The sequence below is a fragment of the Poeciliopsis prolifica genome, unplaced genomic scaffold (assembly GCF_027474105.1).
Source record: "Poeciliopsis prolifica strain line A6 unplaced genomic scaffold, Auburn_PproV2 SCAFFOLD171, whole genome shotgun sequence".
NCBI classification, from domain to species: domain Eukaryota; kingdom Metazoa; phylum Chordata; class Actinopteri; order Cyprinodontiformes; family Poeciliidae; genus Poeciliopsis; species Poeciliopsis prolifica.
This window is the reverse complement of record NW_026562546.1, coordinates 256,891-284,458: the sequence shown is the minus strand read 5'-3', so window position 1 is coordinate 284,458 and position 27,568 is coordinate 256,891. Positions and strand designations below refer to the sequence as shown.

General features: G+C 42.8%; 1 pseudogene; it reads left to right on the top strand.

Annotated features, from left to right (window-relative positions):
* LOC129356453 (NLR family CARD domain-containing protein 3-like) overlaps window positions 1-27,568 on the top strand; it is a 58,018-nt pseudogene that overhangs the window by 3,197 nt on the left and 27,253 nt on the right.

Below are 27,568 nucleotides of genomic sequence, written 5' to 3'. Positions count from 1 at the left end.
TGGATAAATCGACCGATTATTGATCTCCCAAAATGAAGGAAATCAGTATCAATAAATGTTCTGGCCATAACGCAGTGGCTAACCGGGAACTGAGACTTTAGAGCAAAACACAGAGTCAGCAGGTTGAGACTCAAACACACAGCTGCACTTTCTCACCTCAACACAAACCTCTAAATGTGAACTCTGAGTGCAGCTCACTGTGAACATTGAGCTACACATTGAGCCACAGCTAAAGCAGTGGATTTAAACTTGACTTCTTGATCAATTCTCCAAAGACACATGGATTCTCATCCTCATGATATTAATGTCCATAAAGCTGAGCCGAGATGAGCTGAGCCTGTAAACGATCTGCAGCAACCTGATTGGTCCTTGTTCAATGCATCCACCTTTTAAAACTAGAAACTCGTCTTTCTGTCAGGAATGATTCTCCCTGAAGAGAGGCTTGCAGTCAAGCTTATTAAAGAATATATCTTTGAAACAAAAATATGTTTTCTTTTAATAAAAGCAGAAACGCACACAGCTTCTCCTGGCAGCAGGGCATGTAAAGCATGGAGGCCTGTGATGCACTGGGGAACTGAGTGTTGGTGCTGAACCCGAATAACAGATAGAAGTTGCAATAACTTTCAGGGGTTTGGCTGCAGGATGAGTTTCAGAGCAGAAGGAAAATGAGGGAAAATGGAAACACGAATGGAAAAACAACAGTAACTTTTTTAGTCCAGCAAATTGTTTTTATTTTGTTTGTTTTTTTTTCAGATATTGTTGGTCTGTATCAGCCTGAACTTAAAGAGTTTCTGAAGATGAAGACCCAAAGTCTCTCTGAAGGCGTCGCTGAACTTGGAAATAAAACCGATCTGAACCAGATCTACACTGAGCTCTACATCACAGAGGGGTCAACTAGAGAGGTCAACCAGGAGCATGAGGTCAGACACATTGAAACAGCATCCAGGAATCAAGAAACAGTCAGAAGAGAAGACATCTTTAAAGTCCCACCTGGAGGAGATCAACCAATCAGAACAGTGATGACCATGGGCGTGGCTGGCATTGGGAAAACACTGTTAACACAGAAGTTCACTCTGGACTGGGCTGAAGGCAAAACCAACCAGAACATTGATTTCATATTTCCATTCACCTTCAAAGAACTGAATTTACTGAGAGAAGAAAAGTTCAGCTTATTAGAACTGATTCATGAACGTTTCACTAAAACCAAAGGAATCAGCAGCTTTGAATCGTTCCAGGTTCTGTTCATCTTTGATGGTCTGGATGAAAGTCGATTTAGTCTGGATTTCAACAACAATCCGAACCTGACTGATGCTAGAGTCCAGCTCAGTGGATGTTCTGCTGACAAACCTCATCAGGAAGGAACTGCTTCCCTCTGCTCTCCTCTGGATAACCACACGACCTGCAGCAGCCAATCGGATCCCTGCTCACTGTGTTGACATGGTGACAGAGGTCAGAGGGTTCACTGACCCCCAGAAGGAGGAATACTTCAGGAAGAGATTCAGAGATGATGAAGAGAAGGCCAGCAGGATCATCTCCCACATCCAGAAATCCAAAAGTCTCCACATCATGTGTCACATCCCCGTCTTCTGCTGGATCACTGCTAAAGTTCTGGAGGATGTGATGAAGACCAGAGAGAGAGAGAAACTACCCAAGACTCAGACTGAGATGTACATAGAGTTCCTGCTGGTTCTACTCAAAATCAAGGAGGAAAAGTATGATGGAGGAAAAAAGAGAAAATCTATCTGGAGTCCAGAGAACAGGAAGCTGATTGAGTCTCTAGGAAAACTGGCTTTGATCAGCTGCTGGAGGGAAACCTGATCTTCTATGACAAAGAGCTCACACAGTGCGGCATCAACATCCAAGATGCTGCGTTGTTCTCAGGAGTTTTCACTGAGATGTTTAAAAGAGAGAGAGGGACACGCGACGTCTCCGTCTACTCCTTTGTTCATCTGAGCATCCAGGAGTTTCTGGCTGCAGTCTACATGCTCCACTGCTTCACCAGCAGGAAGTCAGAGGAGATCAAGACGTTCCTGGGAGACGAATGCAGAGAAACATCTCTAGATGAGTTCATGAAGAAAGTCATGGAGAAATCCCTCCGCAGAAAAAATGGCCACCTGGACCTGTTTGTCCGCTTCCTTCATGGTCTCACTGTGGAGTCCAACCAGAGTCTTAGAAGATCTGCTGGGTCAGACAGAGACCAGTCCAGAAACCATCCAGAGAATCATCACCAACCTGAAGGAGATGAACTCTGATAGAATCTCTCCTGACAGAAGCATCAACATCTTCTACTGTCTGGTGGAGATGAACGACGTCTCATTTTATCAGGAGATCCAACGGCTGCTGGATTCAGGGAAGGAGCTCTCAGTGACTGACTGTTCAGCTCTGGCCTTCATGCTGCAGATGTCAGAGAAGGTTCTGGATGAGTTGGACCTGAAGAAGTACAACACATCAGAATCAGGACGACAGAGACTGGTTCCAGCTGTGAGGAACTGCAGAAAGGCTCGGTGAGTCCAGATGTTTTCATTGTGTGATGCTGATTCAGCTCTATTGTCCTCCTGTTTCTTCTTCTGTCTTCAAGTTGATTCTGGATGTTTTTGCTCTTTATCTACTTCCTTCATCCTCTGGATTATTTTTCATAAACTTTATTTTTGTTGTTTTTACAGTTTCAGAAATATAAATACTTTGAACATTCAAACCTCCACTAACAAAAGCTGCAAAGTATCTTGTTGAACAAAGACAATTAAATAATAAAACAATAAAACCCAAAGTGAGAACTTTCACAATAAAACTAGATGATTACATTGATCCTCCAGTTGGTTCCAGGTTCAGGTTTCTTCTCTTCCAATATTTTTATTGATCAGCAGAAAGTCTTCATGACAGTCAGTCTCTCCACTGGATGAATTTCCTTAATTATTTCCTTCCAGTCTAATGTGAATGTTCTGATGATCATCATCATCATCATCATCAGTGTTGCATGTTATTCGCCCAGGAAAACATTAAAACATTCTGGGGAGGAAATTTCACATGTTCTCTGATGAGATTAAAATAAGTTTGTGTCAAACTGACTGTCTGTTCGTGTCTGCTGCTCCTTTGTGGTGTTAATTTAAAACTCAGCATGCAGAAGCTGCTGGTTGCTTATCTTGACTCTGAGAGCATTCTGCTAAAGAAACCAGGTTCTGCAGAGCAAGAGAGACGTTTTGTAACAAGCAGAAATATTAAGTAGGGAACTGGTTACAGGTCTGAGAAAACACAAAGTTCGGTTCCCCATGTACACTCAATCAATCAATCAATCAATCAGTCAATCTGATTGATTGATGTACACTCACTGCTAAGTTAATGAGGAATATTCATGAATATTTATCTTATGCTAGTCGACACATACAGTTACATTTAGCTATCAAGCTGCAGCATTTATGATGCTGCACTATGCTGTAGCATCATAAATGCTGCAGCATAGTGCAGCATCATAAATGCTGCACTATGCTGCAGCACTTATGATGCTGCAGCTTGTGGTAAAAATGAGTCAATTTTTTAAAATAAAGTGTTTATCAGAAAACCTAAAGATCAAATCAGGATTGATTTAACACCAGAGACAGAAAAATAGAGCAAAAGGTGATTTGAACTGCAGTTGGAACAATTATTGACAATATATACAGGGGTTAAAGTTCATCAATAACTGGTTCAATCCTCCATTAATCACAAACACTGAAAAATAAGTTGATTAAATTCATAAAAAATGTCCAAATGCTGATAAAGATCCAGTTCAGTTTCACCAAACCAAGAACCAAAGTACTGAAGAGGGAGTTGGGAAAGCATTTATTGATTTAATATAGATCAGATATTGACTCGATCAATATCTGCCGATAACAGATATTGATCAGTTATCGGCGTTTGATTCATCAATTTCAACCTCAATGATTCGTTGACACATTTTCAACTTTGGTTCTGACTAGAATTGGATGATTGTTTGCTGATTGATCATTGATTATGGACCAGAAATCAACCATTCTGACTATAATCCATCGTTGACGTAGCATCCTGCTATCAGGTCGGCTAACTCTGGGTCAGTTAGCGTTAGCAGTTAGCGTTAGCAGTTAGCGTTAGCAGCTCATCGTCTGGTCTTGTTCCTTAATAGTTTCCTCCCATAATGTTGTTGTTCTCTGATGGATCAATAAAAGCAGCAACGTGGCGATGAGGGTTCAGCCTCGGCCACAGACCCTTTCCTGAATCTGATAATCCACATTAATCTTAATCCTGGCAGAATGTGATTCATACAGACTGAAACAACCTATAATCTGATTATTAAAGCCAAATCTGTCCAGAGCTCAATAAAGATATTTCCAACACATTGAATCAAAAGCCTTTTCAGCATCTGAATGACTTTATTGATTCTGTTTAACCTTTGACCTGTGAGGTCAGGAGCCCATGTTGTCATGGGTTTGAATGTTGATGATAAAACCAGATTAAATCTGATCTGTGTGTCTGTAATTCCTGGGATTATAATATTCATCCAGTGTTGCTGCAGTGATCCTGTAATCAATGTTTCAAACTGATGTTGGTTTATGAACCACATCCAGTTTCATCTTTACCAGGTTTAGGAATCACTGACATCTCTGCTCTGATCCAAGATGGCGGCGTTTCTCCTCCACAAAGTTCTGATCAAATCAATCCTTCAGCAGCCGCTCTGCCGGGTCGCCTCCTCACCTGCCGTCTGATTCCCTTTCAGTCTTTAATGACTTTATTGATCAGTGATTAGTTGTTAGTGGATGATTTTGATCTGTTCCTATCGATGGTGAATCCAGAGCAGCAGCAAAAACTGCATGAGGCTGAGAGCAGAACTGAGTGGAGGATCATTCAACAGATTCTCATGTGTTTTAGAGATCGGTGTCTTTATCTGTTGGATTTTAATTATTGATAAATCTATTAGTTTGCTATCAGTTTCTTTGCTTTGATCTATTTCCATAATAGTTGAGTTGAATAAATTTATCCTTTTCCTCCATCTGGTTTCATAGAAACAGTTTCTCCTTGTTTCTCTGATTTGTTATTATTATTATTTTCCATACGTTGTATTTGTAGAGATTTTAGTTTTCTAATCTTTTAAACATTTCTCTCTTTCTCGTTAGAGAACCAGATAATTAAAGTTTTTCTTCGTCCCATAAAATCCAGGGAGAAAAATCCTCTGTGTTGTTCTGGTTCAAATCATCTTTGAGTCGTTTTTCCTGAAATCTGTTAAATTTAGTGTCATTAATAAACTATAATTATTGTTGATTCTCCACAGGGTTTCTTTGGTTCATGACCCAAATGGAGTCAGAAACACTCTGCATGATCAGACGTCTCTCATCTGTCACATTTTATGATTCATCCACCAAACATGATTCATAAAACAGGATTTTAATATAAACTGTTTCTGTCTGCAGTGGCGGAGCTCGACTTTTTTCAAGGGGTGGCCAAAGGGTGAGCAAGGCTTTATCACAGGGTCCATATACAAAGGTGGTCTTGCGCTGGTCCGGGCCGGGTCCGGCCCTTTCCAGGCCCTGGTCTGGCCCGGATCCGGCCCTGGTCTGGCCCGGATCCGGCCCTTTCCTGGCCCGGGTCTGTCCCTCTTGCGCTGGTCTGGCTCGGGTCCGGCCAGGATCCGGCCCTTTCCTGGCCCTGGTTTGCCGTGGCCCGGCCCTGGTCCGGCCCGGATCCGGCCCAGGTTCGGCCCGAGTCCGGCCCTTTCCTGGCCTGGTCTATCCCTGGTCTTGCACTGGTCCGGCCCGGATCTGGCCCTGGGCAGGCCCTGGTCCGGCCCTGGTCTGGCCCGGGTCCGGTCCTGGTCTGGCGCTGGTCCGGCGCTGGTCCGGCCCGGGTCCAGCCCTGGTCCGGCCAAGATCCGGCCCTTTCCAGGCCCTGGTCTGGCCCGGATCCGGCCCTTTCCTGGCCCGGTTCTGTCCCTGGTCTTGCGCTGGTCTGGCCCGGATCCGGCCCTTTCCTGGCCCGGGTCTGTCCCTGGTCTTGCGCTGGTCTGACTCGGGTCCGGCCCGGATCCGGCCCTTTCCTGGCCCTGGTTTTGCCGTGGCCCGGCCCTGGTCCGGCCCGGATCCCGCCCAGGTTCGGCCCGAGTCCGGCCCTTTCCTGGCCCGGGTCTATCCCTGGTCTTGCGCTGGTCCGGCCCGGATCTGGCCCTGGCCTGGCCCTGGTCCGGCCCTGGTTTTGCCGTGGCCTGGCCCTGGTCCGGCCCTGATCCGGCCCTAGTCCGGCCCTGGTCTGGCCCGGGTCCGGACCTGGTCTGGCCCGGGTCCGGTCCTGGTCTGGCGCTGGTCCGGCGCTGGTCCGGCCCTGGTCCGGCCCGGGTCCGGCCGTAGTCCGGCCCGGATCCAGCCCTTTCCAGGCCCTGGTCTGGCCCGGATCCGGCCCTTTCCTGGCCCGGGTCTGTCCCTGGTCTTGCGCTGGTCTGGCCCGGGTCCGGCCCGGATCCGGCCCTTTCCTGGCCCTGGTTTTGCCGTGGCCCGGCCCTGGTTCGGCCCGGATCCGGCCCAGGTTCGGCCCGAGTCCGGCCCGAGTCCGGCCCTTTCCTGGCCAGGGTCTATCCCTGTCTTGCGCTTGTCCGGCCCGGATCTGGCCCTGGGCTGGCCCTGGTCTGGCCCTGGTCTGGCGCTGGTCCGGCGCTGGTCCGGCGCTGGTCCGGCCTGGATCCGGCCCTTTCCAGGCCCTGGTCTGGCCCGGATCCGGCCCTTTCCTGGCCCGGGTCTGTCCCTGGTCTTGCGCTGGTCTGGCTCGGGTCTGGCCCGGGTCCGGTCCTGGTCTGGCCCGGGTCCGGTCCTGGTCTGGCGCTGGTCCGTTCCGGGTCCGGCCCGGGTCTTTGCCGATCTCATAAGTATATTTTAAAATGACCATTTCCAGTGGGGTGGCAGTAGGGGTGGCACGGCCTCTGTTGGGGGCAAATGCAATCCCTGCCACCCCTCTGTCTCCGCCTCTGCTGCTGAGACGTTTTAATTTTGCTGGAGACCAAAAATGATTTTAGTGAAAGTTCCAGTTTCATATCAATATCTGATACTTTGAGTCCAAAATGTTCCTAATAATCATTACTTACTGTCAACACATTGAATCAGGAGATTCTCTATGATCCATGCAGCAGAAAATGGATCCCAACATCTTCTAGTTACTGGAGAAATTTCACTGCTTCATCATGAAAAATGGACCCAAACACTCTGGTTCTGGTTCTGTCCACCATGATCCATATCATCACTATAGTAGATCAGACTGATGGACTGAGAGTTTATCAGTCTGTCTCATCTCAATGTGTGCAGACATATTAATGAGGATCATCTGCAGATCCTGGGTCACCTGGACCCGGTTCTGACCCAGTCCAGACGGTTCTGACCCGAAGGAGCAGCAGGACCGGTTCTGCTGCTGCTCTGCAGGACGACCAGAACAACGTGAAGCTTTTAGCTGCAGCAGGTTGACGACTGTCCACTTTCTACTTTGTTAAAGCATCAAATCCAGCAGATGGACGGAGACAGAACTGGAGCATCATGTGTTTGTTCTGCTCCCAGTTTCCTCTGTGGCAGCATTTAATAACCTGCTGCTGGGAAACATGTTTCTATACAATATATTACTATTATTCATGATGATGCAGCAGATATTGGCTCAACAAACCCAGAGATGCCAGAGGTCCACAGCAGCTGGACTTCCTGTTCTGCTCACTTCATTTATAACTCACTTCCTGCTTGGTCTAAACGGTCTAGTCCAAGTCAGAGCTGTGAGCAGTTTCCTCCTCCTCTCCATCATCTCCAGTCGTTTCCTTCATTCAGCTCAGTCAGCCTCTTCATCAGCTGCTGCAGAGAAACTGAACTTTCCTTCACTGATGATAGAAGATCTTCAACATCTGACTGCAGCTGAAGGTCTGAGGACATGAAGCCTGGACCAGAACCAGAACCTGGACCAGAACCAGAACCAGAACCAGAACCAGAACCAGAACCTGGACCAGAACCAGAACAAGAACCAGAACCAGAACCTGGACCAGAACCAGAACCTGGACCTGGTCCAGAACCAAAACCTGGACCAGAACCAGAACCAGAACCAAAACCAGAACCAGAACCAGAACCAGAACCTGGTCCAGAACCAAAACCTGGACCAGAACCAGAACCAGAACCTGGACCAGAACCAGAACCTGGACCAGAACGTGGACCAGAACCAGAACCAGAACCTGGACCAGAACCTGGACCAGAACCAGAACCAGAACCAGAACCTGGACCAGAACCAGAACCTGGACCAGAACCAGAACCAGAACCAGAACCTGGACCAGAACCAGAACCTGGACCAGAACCAGAACCAGAACCAGAACCAGAACCAGAACCTGGACCAGAACCAGAACCTGGACCAGAACCAGAACCTGGACCAGAACCAGAACCAGAACCTGGACCAGAACCAGAACCTGGACCAGAACCAGAACCTGGACCAGAACCAGAACCAGAACCTGGACCAGAACCAGAACCTGGACCAGAACCAGAACCTGGACCAGAACCAGAACCAGAACCTGGACCAGAACCAGAACCTGGACCAGAACCAGAACCTGGACCAGAACCTGAACCTGAACCTGGACCTGGACCAGAACCAGGAACTGCACAGATTCTCTGTGGGGTCAAACTCAGTAGATATTGATCAGATGATGATCAGATGATGACATCACTGTTATCATATTTTAGTCTGTTTATGATCCAGATTGATTTCATTAGAACTGAATTTATTTCTTCTCTAATCACAGACTTGGTGGCTGTTCGATCCAAAATGCTGAATGTGAAGTTTTGGCCTCGGCTCTGAAGTCCAACCCAGATCTGACTGAACTGGAAATAAATCAGATCTACATACTGGAAGCTGGAGAATCTGATATGAATCATCTGGTTGAGATCCTGGAGAATTCAGTCAGTAAAGTGAAGAAACTGAGGTTTGTTTTCTCTATTTATGCAATAAAATCATTTATTGATTCTTTAATCAATAGTTAATCAATTTAATGTTAATATATATTATTTTAAAACAACCTGTTTTTAATTATCAGAATAAAATCTCTAAAACTTTTGACCTTATTAATTATTTTCTTATTTCAGACTTTAAGATTATTGAACTTTGTTTTTCAGTTTTCTCTTTAAAATGTTTTTGATGAACAAAATGAGTAAAATAATTGAAATGCTGTGAATGAATGATGGAGATGTTTCAGTTTGGTAAAGATTCAGATGCTTTTTTTTCTGATTCTTTACATCAGAATGAAATGTTGATCCTCCAGAGCCACAAACACTGACGAGTTCAAATCCTCATTAATGAACGTCTAAGAAACCACTGATTGTAGAAAAGCAAATCTAGATGCAATGAATGAAAGTGAGGTTTGCAGCAGCAGCAGGTTCCTCAGCTTTGTCCTGAGGCTGTGGTTCTGTTGGGCCGGGTCAGAGAGGAACCGTCTCCTGAGGAAATAATGGCCTCCATTGGCTTTCAGCAGCTTTAATAGGAACCCAAAGGCCATTAATGAAGAACCTGACTGGTTCTGATCCAGTTACCAAGTTGGGTCTGATGATCAGGAACCAGCAGAAATAGCTCAACTCATCCAGACTGATAGAAAACTTTGAGTTTCTTTGTTGATCAAATGTTCTGGTTCTGCTGGTTTGGACTCTTTAAACCAGTTTGACTGGATCAGATGTTAGAATCAGTTCATCATGTTTCTTTTACATTCAGGGAAATAATTTATACATTTTATTATTTATTTGTTCATTTTCAGTTTTAACTGCATCCTGTTGGTTCACATCTTTTATTCTTTATTCAGATTGGATGAATGCAGTTTATCAGAGACCAGCTGGACGTCTGTGTTCTCAGCTCTGAAGTCCAACCCGACCCATCTGACAGAACTGGACCTGAGCAGAACCAACCTGGAAGGTTCTGGACTGAAGGATCTCTGTGGTTTTCTACAGACTGAAGGCTGCAGACTGGAGACATTGGTGTATGTAATGATATAATTATTGATATTTCTGTGAATAATTCTATATAATTGATCATCAATCAAAGTTCATTTCTTCTGATCTAATCAATATTTTCTGAGTTTGTTCCTGGATCCAGAGTTTAATTTAGTTTCTCTGTGTAACTGAGTTGGACCTGCTGATCTGAGGTCAGAACAGGACAGCATTCGGACCCCAGTGTGAAATCCCCCTCAGGTCAAGCAGGTCAAAGGTCAACATGAAATGTCCCTTTATTGAAGATCCATAAATCCCACATTAGCTTTAAATCTTCTGCTATTAGTTGATGATGATCCAGTCCAGGTTTACAGAGTCCAGGTGTTGCAGTGCTTTAACTAGACCAGATTAAAGAAGCTGATATCCTGATCAATATTCCCATTTCTGCAGCGTCTCTGATGAACGATTCAGAACCAGAACCAAATGACCCACAATGACCTCACAGAGAAAAGGATCAATATTTTCTAGTTGATGGTTCAGAAACTGAATCAGCACATGATCAACTTTCAGAATGTGATGATATGATAAAAGGATTGAAATCAACCCGTTTCCATCTGTCATACTGAGCAATGAGCTGCAGTTCAAATACAAGCAGCAAGAAAAACATCATTAATAGATTAATGAAGAAAAACTGGAGCCATAAAATATCAGCAGATCAATGATGGACAGAGCAGTCGGAGAATCCAGAGCCTGGAAGGAAACATGGAGAGAAAAACATCCACTGAGTTTAAGATCCTCAGAAACTTTGAGACAAACTTTGAGTTTCTTTGTTGATCAAATGTTCTGGTTCTGCTGGTTTGGACTCTTTAAACCAGTTTGACTGGATCAGATGTTAGAATCAGTTCATCATGTTTCTTTTACATTCAGGGAAATTAATTTATACATTTTATTATTATTTGTTCATATTTCAGTTTTAACTGCATCCTGTTGGTTCACATCTTTTATTCTTTATTCAGATTGAGGACTGCAGTTTTCTCAGAGACCAGCTGGACGTCTCTGTTCTCAGCTCTGAAGTCCAACCCGACCCATCTGACAGAACTGGACCTGAGCAAAACCAACCTGGAAGGTTCTGGACTGAAGGATCTCTGTGGTTTTCTACAGACTGAAGGCTGCAGACTGGAGACATTGGTGTATGTAATGATATAATTATTGATATTTCTGTGAATAATTCAATATAATTGATCATCAATCAAAGTTCATTTCTTCTGATCTAATCAATATTTTCTGAGTTTGTTCCTGGATCCAGAGTTTAATTTAGTTTCTCTGTGTAACTGAGTTGGACCTGCTGATCTGAGGTCAGAACAGGACAGCATTCGGACCCAGTGTGTAGAAATCCCCTCAGGTCAAGCAGGTCAAAGGTCATCCAGTCTAGAAAAGTGAAATCCTGGAATCTGACAGGAACAAATCAATAATCAATGATTGATGCTTCAACACTTTGATCAGAACCTGGAATGATTTTACTGACTAAAATCCTCCAACACATCATGACCCAGTACCAGGTTCTGGTTCTGGTTCTGGTTCTGAAGTCAGCAGGTCTTTATTGGAGCAGCAGCTTGTTGGCATTAATATTCATGAGAATCTTTAACTGGTTTTGTTAGACTGGTTAACCTGCATCCTGTTGGTTCACATCTTTTATTCTTTATTCAGGTTGATGAGCTGCAGGTTGTCAAAGATCAGTTGTGATTATTTGGCCTCAGCTCTGAAGTCCAACCCGACCCGTCTGACAGAACTGGACCTGGGAGGAAACAACCTGGAAGAATCAGATGTTCAGCAGCTGAAGGATCTTGTAGAGACTTTAGAGTAAGTAAATGTTTGCAGTGAGTCCAGCTGCTGTCAGCATATTGAACTAAACCCAGTCAGCATCAGAGCAAAGATCCAGTGTTCCCAGTAAAGCTGCAGCTTCTCAGTGGGAGGAGAATGGTTCAGGCTTCCTGATTGGACACAGCAATCAGCCAATCAGAGGAGCAGCAGCTTGCTGTGTTGTTGCTGTGTCCATGTCTCCAGGACGTCCAGCTGGACTCCAGCGTCCAACATGTCTAGAGACAGTGGTCCTCATTCATCAAACAGCAGCAGATCTGATCTCAGACCTGCTTGTTCTCTCAGTTCAACAGGAAACAACTGATCAGGTTCATCTTGGTCACAGCTCTGAGATCAGTCTGACTGGAAACCATCTACTGGATGTGCTGCGTCACTGACTGCTACTGGAAACACTCACTGATCTGCTCTCCTTCCTTCTTCTCTCTGCAGGTGATCTGATCTCTGTAAAGTAGAGAACGTCTCTGTGTCCTGCTGATCCTCACAGGTTGAAGCTGCAGCAGTTTGAGTCTAAAGAGACTCTGGATCAAGATGATGACCTTTGACCTCAGAACATTTTCTTTTCAAATATTTTCCAGACGTCGATTGTTGAAGATTTTCAGTTTTATTTTTCATCTGATCTGTTTGATGATCTGCAGGAACAAAAGAGAGAAAAATACTCTGAGTTTGTTAGAAAAGTTGAATTGAGCAAAAACATGAAGCATAAATTTCATTAAAAAGCTTTAAAGAGTTTGTTAATGGGACAAAATGTCATTTTATTCTGTTGAGGTGAAAAAGTTGATCTAAAATCAGACATGATAGCAGCTCTATAGATTCAGAGCCAAACAGTAAAACTTCCTCTGGATCTGTGGCATTAAATCCACTTGAGATCCAGACGTCCTGACCAGATCCTGCAGAGAAAAGAAACAATATTTGAACGTGGATCATTTGGACTCGGCTGCTTGGATGTGTGTTTGGATTTGAAAGGTTTTGTTGTGAAGCAGAAAGTTGATGAAGTTCACAGTGAAGACGACTTCAGTCCACCTGAAACCTGGTTTCACTCAAACGTCTTTATTCACTTTAAGTTTCTGATGCAACAAGAAGGAAGAAAAGGTCAAAGGTGAACCAGAGATCGACTCCATGTTGCTCACAGATGTGATGGGATCAGTTTGCACAGCTGTTGTTCAAGAACAGTTTTATTTTCCTGCTTTTGTTGATGGATGCAAATTTGCATCAGAAGATGAGAAAATAACTTTCTGTGGTTTATTTGTGTGGATTTAAAGTGGAACAAGTTTAAAGAAAAACTAGAGGAGAAACCTGAGCCAGCGTTCTGACAGACCAAACACTGAGGAACCAGAGTTTGCATCGTCAAAGTGACGAAATCATCTGAATGTTGTGACTCGTTTCCCATCAAATCCCTGACAGGAGAAGCAAAACCTCACGTCTCCAACATGAAGCTGCAACAGGATGCAGAACTTCCACCGAGCGTCACGTCACTCACAGCAGATCAGGAGCCTCGCTCTTCACCTCAACACCGCCTAAAACCTGGGACCAGGGGTTAAAGGTCATCTCCTGCACCTAGTGCAACATTTCACTTCTTATGAGAGCGCGTCTCAGTTTAGAGGCCAAAACCAGCAAGAAGCTTCAGAGTTTTCCTGCAACGTAGCTCTGGTCTATTGGCTTCAGTGAGGCTGGTTTTACTGAAGATGTGTTCAGGTACGCAGGAAAATTCAGCGCTGATACAGACGGGACGAGCGACTCCACCTCTGATGATGCTTGGACAAAAGTTAATATGTTCATGAGATGAAACAGTTAATTTTCCTCACATATCAGGACATTCTCCATCGGTCATCCTGCCGTCGTTCTGGATTTATTCATTATTTACATCATCAATAGAAATTGTTCAACCAGATGTTTCTCTCTGTTTTAATTTTCACTGTTATAAAGTCAGATCAAGTCAGCTTACATTACTGTTGTTAAATAAGAGTCACTGCAGGATTTTATTCAGTTTGATTAGAAATAAAACGTCTTGTAAAGAGTTTAATACAGCAGCTTTATTTTATAATTTTAAACAGTTTTTAAAATAATAAAGAACAGTTGTTCTTATGTCAGCTGGTTGTTTTTTCTTGATATTTGAAGCTTTTTCACACTTTCATTCTCAAAATTACACAGTTAATATTTCTGGGATTGTTACACAATAAAATGTAGGATTTTTTCAAACTAAATTTCCATCTATTGTAAAATAAAATATTACTTTATAAGTAGTTGTTGTTCACTTTGTGTCTAAATTATTCTAATAATTAATCTCTATCTCTAATAACATACATGTATGAAATATATAAATTATATTCACAGGATTAAGTTAATATAACTTGTCATTAGAAACTAGTGAAAAGTTTAAAAGTATTATTTTATGATGTTGATTGAGTTCTTACTGCCCTCTGGTGGTGAACTATCATAACTACAGACATTATTCATATAAATTGTTAAACCGGATGTTTGTTTTAATGTAAAATTTTATAACGTCAGATCAAAGTTAACTCCAAACAGTGAATCAAAATATGTCTGAATAAATACGACAGAAATCTGTGATAATGACTCAGGATGTCTTTTAGTTTTTCTCTAAACTCCACATTAATGGATATTAAACATAAATAATGCGGCATTATCAGGGCTGTAGTTCCCACTAAGGCCACCAGAGGGCGTAAATACCCCGCTCTGAATATACAGGTGAGTTTGAAGAGCTGCAGCTGGTTTCTGGAAATCAGTGTTTCATCTGTCAGTGTGAACTAGAAGCATCTCCACAGAGACGAAAACATCCCGCAGAGACTCTGAGCGGAGCTAACGATGCTAACAGACTAGCAGCGGCTTCAGAGGAGCTGTGGTTCTTAAAACTGGAGCTTCAGCTCAAACAGAGCTGAAACAAACTCTGGTTTAGGCGATAAGATGCTGAGCTTCCGGTCTGAAGGTAGGAAAATATTTATGAAAAGTTTAATTATCCTGCAAACAGTCAGAATAATGTTGATATTTTAGCTGCAGAGCCGCGAACTGAACTATTAATATCAGAGCAGGGCGGTTTCTGCCCTCTAGCGGACACAGATGATAATTACACCTACTTGATAAAGTTAGAGCGTTTACAAACTACATTCACTTCCGGTGAGTACTTTCACATTAAGAGCCATAGAAACGAGTTCCTTGTTAGCTTTCATTTGAAATAAGACATTTTACTTCTGTTGTTTTTCTCTCTGAAACAATAAACTGTTATTCAAAAGCAGCAAATAAATTTTACTCATCTCAAACTGAAATGATTATCAATTCATAAAAGTATTTTAATAACATTAAGAGCAGCCCCATCTCTGACCCGGTTCCCTCTCTGACCCGGTTCCCTCTCTGACCCGGTTCTCTCTGACCCGGTTCTCTCTGACCCGGTTCCATCTCTGACCCGGTTCCATCTCTGACCCGGTTCCCTCTCTGACCCGGTTCTCTCTCTGACCCGGTTCTCTCTCTGACCCGGTTCCATCTCTGACCCGGTTCCATCTCTGACCCGGTTCTCTCTCTGACCCGGTTCCTCTCTGACCCGGTTCTCTCTGACCCGGTTTCCTCTGACTCTCTTGCGTTCATGAAATCAGTTCCTTCATTCAGAGACTCAAACTGAAATGTTCTTTAGTGAAGAAGAAACTTCATCTGGTTCTGATGTTGAAGCTGCAGCTTGAATCCGTCTCAGGATTCGGATCAGAATCCAGTTCGTATCACCGATCAGCATCACTGTGGCTCCAGAACCTGGCCTATCTCTACCTGTGCAGGCCGGTTGAGGCCAAGAGGTCAGAGGGCAGAACCAGAACTGGACCTGGTGCCGTCATGTCGATGTTTTTTAGATTTAATCTAAAAATTAAAGATTAAATCTCTCTAATATAAATTAGAGAGATTTTAGATTCTCTCTAAAGTCTCAACTTTTAGAGATTCTCTGGAGATAAAACAGAAAATTACAGTTGGAATAACAAAGGTCAACAGTTTGAATTATGAGACAAGAGTTTGTGATAATTTATTAAAGAATGTGACTTTTATACTAAAAGGTGTGGAAAGAAGAATCCAGTCAAACTTTTGCTGTTCTGCCAACAAAGTTTATTTATTGAGTCATTTGCACCAAAGCAGCTTTCAAAATGGCCGCCCTTACATCCAGCAGTCCATCAATTAACCAGTGAAGCCCCGCCTCTCAATTTGCCCGGCCAATCAAAGTGCAGCCGGTTCTATTAAAGAGCTGTGTTTGAGGCGGGCCTCTTCTTTAGCAGAATCCCAAGATGGCTGCCGCAAAGGACTCACCCTGAAGGTAGCAAACATTTCACAGACAAAGACTCATTTACACGCTGGAATTCAACAAGTTTTAGAAAAACTGAGTCCTTCCTAACAGAGACATGAAGTAACACGACAATGACCTGATTTCTGGAGCCTCGGCTCAAAACTCTGAGCTAAATAGAGGCTAAAAGCAGCTCAAGGTTCTGAAGCTACGATTCATAAGAGGCAGGAGGAGAAACTCTGGAGAGTTTTTAGTTATTTAGTAATGAACTTTTCACAGTATTGCTGCATTTCATCTGCCATATATAATTATCAATAATGACTTGTTCATCTCTTTCCAGGTGAGCTGTGGTCTCCACTGGATGCAACAGCCAGAAGAGAAGCAGCACCAGTGCAGCAGATGGCGCTGTTCAGGTGAGCGGTACCTCACCTGAAACCCACCGGAGGAGACAGGAAGTGATTTCATGTGTTCTCAACTCCTCAGGATGTCGATTGACTTCATTCTTGCTGCAGCATCCAGTAAAAACAGAATCGGTTCAAACTTTGGCACTTTGCTGTTCAGGCCAACAGCTTTAGGTCTGTTGGACTTAAAGCTCAGAGTTTCTCTTTGAATAACTATATTTAAATCATTTTTCAGTTTCCAGTCTGCCATTTTCACCGTCTCTCCCAAAGGAGAGCGTCTTCATTCCCGCCTCCCAGATGGTTGTAGCTCTGTAAGGTGATGGAGTTCAGGGCTGAGAGCTTCCAGCCTCAAATACTCACATGTTCAAGTTTAAAGAACGACTTCAAAACTAAAGTATAAAGAATCTAAGAACTGAAATCGCCCCAAAAACAAATGATTGAACAAATAAAGCAAGCTGAGCCTGATGAACCAGATGTATCTGGCTCTGTTTGTACTTGTATGACTTTGTTAGCAGCTTTGACCTCTCAGTCTGAGAAGAGTCTCCTCTGAAGGAGAATCCTTTTCCAGATCAAACTCATCCAGATCTTTTTCTGATGACGGTAAGATGAAGACCAGAGCCGACCACCGAGCAGGAGACAGTTTACCAGAGGACAGACGTCCTGAACTCAGAGACTGTTGGATCTCCTCCACTAGAGAACGATGGTTCAGTTCATTCAGACAGTGGAAAAGGTTGATGATCTTCTCTACAGGCAGATTGTCGCTGATGTTCTTCTTTATGTACTGAACTGTCTCCTCATTGGTCTGAGCTGCTTCCTGTCTGTGTGTACGAGTCTCTGATTGGTCTGCAGCGACAGACCCAGCAGGAAGCGGACGACCAGGTCCAGGTTTCCATTTGGACTTCTTGAACAGCCATCTACTGCTCTGATGAATCATTTGTTTCTGTTCTTCACTGCAGTTCTGTTTCCAGGATGTTGAAGAAAAGTCCTAAATCAGTAACTGGCAGAGTGAGAGAAACGAAAACCTGCTGCTGGTGTTGATGTGTCAGTTCACTGGAAAGGTTTTCACTGGAAAAGGTTTTCACTGGAAAAGGTTTTCACTGGGTGTAATTGTGACGTGCAGAAGAGAAATCCTGAACCAGGAAATATTTCAGTTTAGTTAAGATTCCTCAGATATTCCTGAGCTGAAAGCTGCGACACTTTGTGTGAACATTTGTGGAAAGTAGTTTCAGTTCATGAGGTTTGAATGTGAATCTGAGTCGCCTTTTCTTGTTTTTCTCCGGGCAGAGGAGACGTGGAGATCAGCCTGGCTCCTGACGGTTCCACTCCGACCCAGATCTACAGAAACAGGTCGGTTCTAAGGTCCGGTCCAAACGACTCTCTGGACCCGAAACGCAGCAGAACATTCCTGCATCCAATCAAATGCGATGCAGACGTGCAAACATGCAGGAGAAATGTTGCAACCATTCAGCTCAAAAGGAGAAATTCGTAACAGACACAGAGTCTCTTTACAGACAGGAATATAATATTTATATATGTAACGTAGAAGCGACGGCCATTTTAGACAGTTTAACGTCTGGATGCAGCGATCCGATGTTTCGTATTGACCATCTGAATTCATTTAAAACGGTTTTATGATTTGAAAACTGGTGTAAAAGTTGTGGATTATAAATGTAGCTGATAAGCAGCATCAGTGCAGCTGAATCCACCAGAAGCTCCAGTAGTTTAATAAATAATAAAGAAACAGATGAAAGCAACAAGTTGACCAACTCAGTTCAACATGTCGATAAACGGCGACAAACATTTGAAACGGTTCAGAAAGTCCGATTAGTAATTCTAAGTAAAACGTAAATTAAATAACGAAGCATTTTAAACATAACTTGCCTCTGGTCTAGTTAAAGCTCACAGATGAGCTACTTTCTGTTTTGCTTTTGTTTTTAGTGCATCATGGAGCTGGCAGATGCGCTCCACTACAGAGACATCAAACCAGAGAACCTGTTGCTGGGGGAGGAAACGGGGAGCTGAAGATCGCTGACTTTGGTTCTTCTGTTCATTCCATCTTTAAGGTATGTGCATGCTGACATGTTAGCATGCTCTGTAGTCATTTCAGCTCTGACATTGTGTTGTTCTGTCCATGCAGGAGGTCCACCCTGTGTGGATCGCTGGACGACCAAACTCAGGATGAGAAGGTGGACCTGTGGAGTCTGGGGGTCCTTTGCTATGAGTGTCTTGTTGGAAAACGTCCATTTGAAACAAAAAGTCACGATGAACCTACCGTAGGATTTCTAAGGTAAGAATGCTGATGAATGCAATAATTCAATTCCTAATTTTCACAGGAGTTTTATCCAATATTTGAGCTTTTTGGAGCACAGAGATCCAAAATAAAAATCTTTTAGGCAGACGGACCAGCTAACATGTTGTTAATATTTATTATTGGTGTAGGTGGAGTACAGTTCCCCTCCACATGCTTCCATTAGTGCCGGAGCTAAAGACTTGCTGGCCAAGCTGCTGCAGCCCAACCCCATGCACAGGTTGCCCATTGAAGGCGTCGTCTCCCATCCCTGGGTCCTCAAACGCTCCACCAAGACGCCCACGACTTGTGAGTCATTTCTGAGTACGTCTTTCCAGCACCGGCTCCATCTTCCGTGTCCAGGATCCACTGATTTGGAAGGACAGTTCTCAATATTTTAAAAGTACATGACAGCCAAGAGGAATCATGTTAATAAAAGTCATCCTTTCATGTTTTGAATTTTTTGGGGGGTTTGAATTCTGTTTCTGTAAACATATTTACACACGAGAGGAAAGAGAGACAAATTGCTGTAGATTTTTTGGTGGAGATGTTTTTAATCCAGCAGAAATTGAAGGGAGATTATCCCCATTTCTGAACTGAAACATGTGTTCTGAACTTTTAGATTTATTTTTCAAAAAGTATTAAAATGGTAAAGCAGCAGTCACATTGAAACATTGAAGTATTATGGATATATGATTTTATGTTGTTCCTTTTAGTCTGCTTCCAGGAAGACGTCCTGCTCCATTTTTATGTCACTCTGCATGACTTGTAAGATTTGATCCTTTCTTTATGCTGAACAAAATGTGTTTATTTGTCAAGCTGAAACGTCCGAGGGGTTTTGTTGAGTCCAGTGGCCAAAATGGAGCCGATAAGAACAGGAAGGCCCAACATTTTTGCAGGGAAAGTCAATTATCTCTGCAGGTTTTCCATGAAAACTAACTGGTAAGTCGTTGTCAGTTTGAGATTTTCTTCCCTCTGTGTCCTTCTAGATGAGACGCAGCCGCGGGAAAACAAAAAGACCAATGTTCACGTCCTCTACGGAACCAGAGAGACGGGACTTTCAGACGGGGAAACAGCCGGAGACCATAACAGAACAGCCTTACCTCTGGTCATGTGCTCGGCCTCGCACATTCTGGGCGAGCCGTTGGACGCATTCAGAGCTGAAGCTCAAATAAACATGCTTCTTAATGAAGCAAGAGCCACAACTGGCTAATGAAGTGGAGGAGGTGGCAATAGGTCAAATGAGCAACTTGAGGAAGCTGCTGCAATGGTATGTCGTTTTTCTTCATTTTTTCGACAACATAATATAGTATGTCGTTTTTTTCAATATTTCGGACGACATACTATATAGTATGTAGAAATGATAATATTGAAATGATACTTTATATTTAATAGGGAAGAAAAACAATGATATGTGTGAAGAATGTGGAGAAACATAGAACATGTATTAATGAACTGTAAAACATAAATGTGAAAGGGAGAAATTGAGAAGAATAGTTGGAAGGACAGATCAAGAATGGAGTTTGAAAGGAATACTGGGGAATGATGGAAATATAATGGATATTTGCATATTAAAGAAAGCACTATTTATTTATCTTCAAATATGTAACTGATGTAAAATACTGTTGCTACACACTCGTGTACAGTAGGTGGCGGTATGCACCTTAAAGTTGCTTGAGATCCGCCATAATAGAAAAGAAGAAGAAGAAGGCCAGGGTTCTTGAGTTATTCTGAAATGTTTGTTTTTTTATTTAGAAAAGTAAACAAAAACTATTTTAAACAGGATCAGGAACTGAAGTCGGTCATGTAGTGAAGACGACTGGATGGATAGAATAGAATAGAATAGAATAGAATAGAATAGAATAGAATAGAATAGAATAGCATTTATTGTCATTGAACAGGATTCAACGAAATTTCTATTGCAACTCCTGTGCAAAAAGTCAAAAATACAATATTAAATAACAAAACACAATAATAATAATATATACAACTAAAATTAACTAAAGGCACTCACCACACCAAAAGAAGCAGCAGGTCCAATTATGGTAAAGTGCAGATGATGTGACAGTGCAAGTGCAGAACCATGTGGGGGTGGGGGGTATGTGAGGTTATGATATGTGTGGGAGGGGGCGGCAGGGAGTAATGGCTCTGACGGCTGTGGGGAAGAAACTGTTTCTCAGTCTGTTTGTTGTAGTCCGTATATTCCTGAACCGCTGCCTGATGGCAGCGGCACAACAGTCTGTGGCCCGGGTGGCTTGAATCCATGGCTATGGATCCAGCTCTCTTCTTGACCCGGCCTATGTAAGTCCAGGTCCGGGAGGGGGCATCCCACAATGCCTTGTGCTGTTCTCACCACCCGTGTCAGTTGTTTCCTCTCCAGTGCTGTGCAGCCACCATACCACACAGTCACGTTGAGGCAGAGGACGCTCTCGATCGTCGCCCTGTAAAAGTTCAGGAGCAGCCGTGAGGAAAGTCCAGCCCGTCTCAGTTTCCTGAGGAAGAAGAGCCTTTGTTGTGCTTTCTTCACCAGGTGGGAGGTGTGGTATTCCAGGAGAGGTCACGTGATGTGGAGGCCCAGGAACTTGATGTTGTCCACACGCTCCACCTCTTCTCCATCTATGAGAAGGAGAGTGTGACCCGTCCTCCTGGACCTTCTGTAGTCCACAATGACCTCCTTGGTCTTCCCTGTGTTCAGCACCAAGTTGTTGGCTGAACACCACTGAGTGAGCTGCTGAATCTCCTCTCTGTAGGGGTCTCGTTGTTGTCTGAAATGAGACCCACTACTGTTGTGTCGTCCGCAAACTGACGACTGTGTTGGTGGGGTGGATGGCAACGCAGTCGTGTGTAACAGGGTGAAGAGAGCTGGGCTGAGCACACAGCCCTGCGGCGTGCCTGTGTTGAGGACCAGTGGGGACGATGTTGAGCCACCTATTCTCACCACCTGAGGCCTGTTGGTGAGGAAGTCTCTGATCCAGTGGCACAGTGAAGCAGGCAGCCCCACCTTGAGTAGCTTCAGCACCACTTGTCTGGGATGACGGTGTTAATGCTGAGCTGAAGTCTACAAATAGCATCCTGACGTAGGTGTTGGGATGCTGCAGATGGGACAGGGCTGTGTGCAGAGTGATGGAGACAGCATCCTCTGTTGACCGGTTCGCTCTGTAGGCGAACTGGAGGCTGTCCAGGTCTGCAGGATGAAGTGTCTGATGTACCTCAGAAGAATCCTCTCAAAGCACTTCATGATCACTGGGGTCAGAGCGACGGGCCGGTAATCGTTCAGGCTGGTGATGGTCGTCTTCTTCTTCGGTACAGGGATGATGGTGGACTTGAGACACTCAGGAACCATGGTGAACTGCAGGGACAGATTGAAAATGTCCAGAAACACTCCGGCCAGCTGGTCGGCGCACGTTTTCAGCGTCTGGCCTGACACCTTGTCCGGTCCTGTAGCTTTGTGGGTGTTGATCCTCCTCAGGGTGGACGTCACCTGGTGCTGCTGCAGGACGAGAGGCTGGTACTGCTCTTCCAGTCGGGGTAGATGTACAGCTTCTCTGCTGCCCACTGTGTCAAAGCGGGCAAAGAAGCTGTTTAGGTGTCAGGCAGGGTGGGGTCGCGGCTGGTCAGCTGAGTGCTGTGTTTGTAGTCCGTCATGGTCCTGATGCCTCTCCACATGCTTCGGGGGTTGTTTGTTGATGAAGTGTTCCTCAATCCGCTGTTTGTACTGGAGCTTGGCCTGCTTAATTCCGACTGACTGAACTTTAACAACAAACATCCACAAGTTACTGGATGATAAAAACTATTTCCTCCTTTCTGGGTCTTTTTCTTCTGCCCAGATCATTGATCAATATCTGGATCAATACAGAAACAATAGAAACACTAAATGTTTCTAAACTAGATAAATTCACACAGTTCAGCTAAATGAGAGACAAACAGAACCAGATCCGGTCCAGTCACGGTTCTGTTGGGTTAAACATGATAAACTTTAATTTAACGACATTTAAAAGCAGATCAAATAAACTACATTTATTCAGCAGGAGATGCAAAGATGATTTTATTTAAAATGAAAACTGGAGATACTGATGCGCTCCGTTTTGAAAATAAACTTTTAACCAGAAATAAAGTTTAACAAAACCTTAAACTGGATCTCATTATTTAATCACATATATTAACATATTATTATTTAATAACTGATATTATTAATCATAAGAGACGAGTTAGAAACTGGTCTGCTGCTAAGTCAGCAGATTTTTACCCTTTAATTTACATCAGATTAATTTATCTTCTGATCAAAAGCTGAACCCGGTTCTGATGGAACCGGTCTGCAGCCTCTGCCTCAGAGCGTTGAGCAAGCGATGTTAATCCCCCGCTCAGGAAGCAGCTCTGTTTTTTCTCTCTGAAGCATCTGAACATCAGCTCTGCGGTCCGATAAAGTGACCAAACCGCATGGCTGCAGCTGATAACAGCCAGCGGAACCAGCTGATAGCTGGGCGGCCATGTTGGACAGGAGAGCGAGGGGAAAACGCCTCAACATGTCGCTGACGGAGCGCCGAGGCGTCCTGGATTCAGGCTTCAGGTGTGTTGGGTAAACTGCCAACGGTGCGACCGCAGCAGCTTCACGGAGACGAGCAGATAGTCTGAGGAGGAAACACGCAGCGCCGCCATCTTCTGAAGACACTTTATGTTCACAAAGTTTTCCACAATCACAGCCGGAAACCCGATCAGCATCATCCCACTTTTATTCCTGAACACGAGAGCAAAAATCTGCAACCTGGACGAAAAAACAGGCTGCAAATGAGAGAATGAAGCGACCAACGCAGTCAGTGAACGCATCATCACATCCCAACTCCTCTAGGCCAAGTCCACATCCAAACAGAACCGGGCCAGAACCAGGTCAGAACCAGGCAAGAAACTTCCAGCTTCCTCCGTCTGCTGACCGTCAGGAGCTGTAGGCAGAAAAAAGTTCTGCACTGAAAAACTCTTGACAGTTTGAGATTCGTCTCAGAAATGTTCTAGAAAAACTTTTCAGGAAAACAGAAACTCTGAGTTTTAAGCCAAGTTTTTCTAGACAAAACAAATCTCTGAGTTTGACGACCAAAATCTTCCAGAAAAAAAAACTGGAAAATTAATGAGTTTGAAAATTTGCTAATAAAATCCCAAAAGCCTCTGAAATGTTGAGCTTAATCTCAATATTTTGAGGAAGAATGCAGAAATCTGAGTTTAAATATTCTAGAAAAAAACAAAAAAATTTATGGATTTGAAAAGATGCAAGTTTTCTAAAACGCTTAGAAAGTTTTAGATTAATTTCAACAACGATTTTATAGAAAAAAAACATTTTGTAAAGTAATGTTTGTTTCTAGAAATTTGAGCCATTTCTAGTCAATTTTCTGTTTTTAAATCTAGAAAAGTTCTTTTTTTATATAGAAACTTTCTGTGTTTTTAATATTCCGTCTACAAAGCGTCGCTGCCGTCGCTTTCGGCTCTGATCAACTTTAGACGATAAACGGCGGCCATCTTAACTCAGGGCATCTCCGTTCTTCTTCTCTGCACGTCGCTTCGTATAAAAGTCCGACTGCGGAGATGAAAAGGACTAACGCGGCGCCACCTATCACTGCTCCAGAGGAAACTGCTGCTTTAAAGTGCAGCTGATTTCCCTGGAGCAGAGAGCCCAACTAACCCAGCATCTAATGTCTGCTTGTTAGAAACACCTGGAGGTTGATACTGGACTGGACCCGGTTCCGTGGAGTCCGAGGTTTCACGAGAATCTTCTGAAACCTTGAGACAAACCATGTCTTCAAGGCAACATATGGTAGTTAAGTGTCTTTCGCTCAGTCAGCGTTTCCTTCCTGCGTCTCGTCGCCTGCAGGCATCTGGACCAAAGGTGGACCTGCAGATCAGTTCTGTTTCCGACCCGAAGCTGAACCAGGTGAAAGGTTTTTTCTCCATCAGAGTGAAGAGAGAAATTTAAATAAAAAAAAATTCCCATCATGCATTTTTTACTGAACGTTTTTTGGAAACAAAAATTTACAGTTATTATGAGTTTAGCCGCGTTAGAAAAGTTTTCCCTGTAAACCTGAACCCAAGTGATCCGAGTTCACGTCCCTGTGGAGCCTCCATGTCAAACCAGTCGTTAGCTTGTTGTAGCAGTTTGTTCTTTTAAGGCTTCCAGTTTTTATTTTAATGTTTGTATCTATTTTTAGAAGCGTGAAAATGTCAGGCGGTGATAGATCTCATCCTCTGCATCATCGGCACCAACGCAGCTCTGAGAACGGCGCCCTTCGTTAATATTAATCCACTTCCTGTCTGTTCATCAGACGGAGGAGTAAAAATGATCCCAGTCAAATCTGAGACAAATTCAGCCTGAAAAGCTTCGTTTTGTTATCTGATGTCACTTTCAGTTCACATTATTCAAAGTAGAGAAATTGTTGTACCAACCACAGAGCTGAAGAGGAAGTGGGCCAAGAAGACCCCTGGGGACTCCTGTTTGACTTTCCTCGTGAGAGAAACGCCTGCAGGCTCAGCTTCAGTTTGCGACTAAAACAGCAGAAAACTTCTTTTCTTCTTCCTCCATTCAGTCCAGATGGATCGTTTAACGCCTTACAATGAGATTTAGGTTAGGAAAATTAATTTCATGTAAAAATGTGAAAAAAATGAAGATTATCTTTATAAAAGTCCCCAATAAGCTGAAGATTCTTGGAGCCGTTTTATTTGATTTCAGGTTTATTCTTTTCTTCCTGCTGGATGTAACTGCAGTGAAAAGTTTGACTTTCTGCTCCGTAAAGTTTTTACTGGTAGTTTGATCCAGTCTGAAAATCCAACCAGAGGCTTCGTCATTTATTTTTACCTTCATCATTTGGTTTTACCTTTTAAAAATGTAACTTAATGACATAATTAGCAGAAATGAAGACGAGATACAACAACAAACTGATATAAAACTCTTTATCGGCTCACTTCCTGCTGGATCTTCATCAGTTAAACTCATCAAACTCTTTATTTTCCGCTCCGTTAATCTGACACGTTTTCTGCAAAGTCTGAAAATGAAACTAGATTTAAATGTAATAATGATCACAAATGAATCCTAATCATCTAAAACAGATCAATAACTCATGCTGACGTTTCCTGCTTTCTGATTTTCTGCATGTTTTTACGCCCAGCATGCAGACGCGGCGTCTTGATGCTCAGACTGAAGGTTTTCTGTCGCTGCAGCGTCTCTTTGAGTCGAGGGGCTCAGCAGCTGATAAAATCATTTCTCTGTTTTCAGCCCCATGTTGTTTCGTTCAGGAAGCCGTCGCTGCTTCTGAACTCTGAAGCTTTGCTCAGCAGGTGTTAAGAGCAGCTTCAGCCTGAAGCCCTGCAGTCAAAGTTTCTCTGGTTTTATCAGGCCGACAGCCGAGGATCCGGCGAGGAGGGAACCCCTGCTGTGATGGAAACTCAGCCTGGAAACGCTGATCTGCAGAAAAACGATGATTCATGAAGAATCTGAGTGAAATGATCCGTTGTTTCCACTGAGTGTTTACATCTGCAGATCACATCAGGTTTCCAGTAAACCCAGCATCACCAGTAAACCCAGTTCATGAAGCGTTATTGTTAAATATCTTTAATTATTTTACATTAAGCTAATTGAATCCAAACAAATTTTGCACTTTAAAAACAAAGTTTAACATTTTAAATATCACAACTTTCATTTCTTGATCAATTTTACAACAGAAATAAAATATTATTTTGTTTGTTTTTAAATCAAACTGATGACACTGAAAAAAAATTTATTTAACTTTTGATCCAAGAAAGTTTGATTTTCTCACATTGTTCCATTTTAACATCGTTTTTCCAAACTCAGAAAAACTACAAATAATGTGTAAATCTCTAAATAATGTTGTGTTTCTACAACATTTCTGACGTTAAACGTTTTATTTCTGCAGAGAAAATATTGATTTAATTTCTGTTATTTGGCAGAAATGATCCGATTGAAAGAGTTTCAACAGAAACCAGAACAAAGAGGGAAAAACTAACTAACATCTGATTAGTTGATTTCTCTAAATAAGTACAAAAATATTTACAAAATAGAATCAGCTCCATTTTTTAATGAATTCTCAAAAATCAGATGATAAATTTTAAAAGAGCTGCAGCTAAAAACGCTCCAAACATCTGGATGGGAATAAAAACTAACTTTACTCCGTTTAGTTTAACAAACTTTATTTAATGTTGAAATATAACTAAATTATTAGGTAGTTTAGTTATTAATATTAACACTATAAAATAATTTTCTTGTCCTGAAGTGAGAAGTTGAATAAACTTTGTTGTTAAATTTAGTTAAAAATGTAATCAATTAATCAATAAATAATCTTTATTAATCAGAAGCTTCAGCATCTCATTGATAAACCACCAGAAAACAGAAACACAGCAAAAGATCAAAAAGGTTTTTAAATTAGTTTTCGTTTTATTAAAACCTGCAAAAACATTAAAATGATTATTTTCAGTGTAAAACTTTAAAAAGCTTTAATTTGTTTTATTATTATTCTTCTTTCTGTTGACATGTTTCTGCATATTGTTTCTAGTTTCAACTTTGATTCATTTTTGGTTTTATTTCTGATTCCTGATGTTTTGAACTTTTAACGTTTAGAGATAAAAACACGTTTAGATTCATTTCTCTCGTTTTAAAATGTTTCTCCGGCACAGAGAAGAAGAGGAAGGTTCAGAAAGCAAACAGGAAGTCGCCTAATCGTCTGAGGTTTACGGCGTTTACGTTTCTGCACTAAATGGTTCCTGATTGTTAGACTTTAGTCAGTTTTGTCACTGAGCTGCTGCTGGTCAACAAGATGCA